Source organism: Schistocerca cancellata, chromosome 6 (genome assembly GCF_023864275.1).
Source record: "Schistocerca cancellata isolate TAMUIC-IGC-003103 chromosome 6, iqSchCanc2.1, whole genome shotgun sequence".
Taxonomy (NCBI): domain Eukaryota; kingdom Metazoa; phylum Arthropoda; class Insecta; order Orthoptera; family Acrididae; genus Schistocerca; species Schistocerca cancellata.
In genome coordinates, this window is record NC_064631.1 from 710,832,715 (window position 1) to 710,834,602 (window position 1,888).

The 1,888-nt window shown below is 50.1% G+C and overlaps 1 non-coding gene across 1 annotated transcript; it reads left to right on the plus strand.

Annotated features, from left to right (window-relative positions):
- The first annotated feature begins 1,380 nt into the window (after positions 1–1,380).
- Trnas-gga (transfer RNA serine (anticodon GGA)) lies at positions 1,381–1,455 on the plus strand. Its single transcript has one exon. It is a non-coding gene; the product is annotated as a tRNA-Ser (tRNA).
- Positions 1,456–1,888: the final 433 nt, after the last annotated feature.

Genomic DNA, 1,888 nt, shown 5'->3' on the forward strand with positions numbered 1-1,888 from the left:
ATATCCTGCGATGCCTCTCCTGCTCCGATCGGTCTGTTTGACGTCCTACCCCCCCCCCCCTCTTTAATACCAAAGTTGATAGAAACATTAAAGAGAATTAAGAGCGTTTCAAGGTACATGTTACAGTGAATGCTACCATTAGATGAACTTGTACATGTTGAGCCGTTTGAGGTATTAGTGATGCTAAGTTACGTGGAACGCGTTGTGTATGTGGAAGTGCCCCAACATCAGCTAAAGAGGGAGGGGGGGGGGGGGGGAGTCAAACAGCAGAGCTCCTTCACTTCACTGCACTGCTCTGCACGATGCAAACGACTGTGAAATTGTTCCGCAGACAAAAGACGTCTCCGTAAACGGCAGTACGCAGCGGCGACTGATAGACGTATCCTGTGATAACATCTCGGCGAGTCCTTTTCCGTGCGCTTCTAAACCTACGTTCACGTCGGTGGTCGTCCCGCTCACAGATCCGGCCCGTCGCTGAAGCAGTAATTCAGTTGCCGGCAACCGGTTCCGCGGAACCAAATTAGCTGGAAGCGCATGCTGAACCAGGGCCGGGGCTGTAATTCCGTGTAGCGCGGTTGTCGCTGCATTTCCAAGAGGAGGCCGGCCGGCCGAGTTTCCTGGACCTGCGAGCTGCCCCCGTGGTGCGCATGCGCGTAGAGGGATGTGGCCGCAGCAGGCGGCGGTCTGGCCAGGGACCTGGACAAGGCGCTGCCACAAGCCGGCCACTGAACCACGGCCTTCTGGCGAACATCGTTTACGACGAGGGACATTCACGGTGTTCTCATTTTGACAAATAAAGCACAAGATTAAAGGGATAGTGTTGCTTTTCTTCGTCTCACTTGGTATATCTCTACTTTATCATATTGGAATCTGAGAGGAACTTCTCTTCGCTCTTCTCGCCCACGAGACCGGGATACCAGTAGGAACCGCCTCACAGGTTGATGTGTTGTTCTTCGACTTGCAGAAGGCCTTCGATACATTTACACACTGCCGCCTAATGAAGAAAATATAAGCGTCGGAGCATCAGAACAGCTGTGTAATAGAATTGGAGGGTTCCCAACAAACAGAGCGTAGTATGAAACTTCCTGGCAGATTAAAACTGTGTACCGAAACGAGACTCGAACTCGGGACCGAGTTCGAGTCTCGGTCCGGCACACAGTTTTAATCTGCCAGGAAGTTTCATATCAGCGCACACCCTCTGTAGAGTGAAAATCTCATTCTGGAAACATCCCCCAGGCTGTGGCTAAGCCATGTCTCCGCAATATGCTTTCTTTCAGGAGTGCTAGTTCTGCAAGGTTCGCAGGAGAGCTTCTGTAAAGTTTGGAAGGTAGGAGACGAGGTACTGACAGAAGTAAAGCTTTGAGGACGGGGCATGAGTCGTGCTTGGGTAGCTCAGTTGGTAGAGCACTTGCCCGGGAAAGGCAAAGGTCCCGAGTTCGAGTCTCGGTCCGGCACACAGTTTTAATCGGCCAGGAAGTTTCATATCAGCGCATACTCCGCTGCAGAGTGAAAATATCATTCTGGAGAGCTTAGTACGTCATTCTTAAAGTTGAGAAATTTTCATGCGTACACCGCCGGTCCAAGAATTTCTGAGACTGACTATTCCTGGCCTATAAACGATGTAAGCGCAGTAACTACTGTGGCAGCATGAACTACTGTTAACAGTAGATGTGCATGGGAGCAGTCAGATGTGAGCTGTCAGTGTTAAGTAGTGTATGTGCGACCGTATAGTGTCACAAATATAATGTAGCAACATATTTAAATCAAGTGTTCAAGACGTTCTCCACAATGTGTGTGATAAGTTTGTCCCCCACACCTTGACTGCCGAACAGAAACAACAATGTGTGGACGCCTGCCGAGACTTGATTGAAATACAGGGTGGTCCATT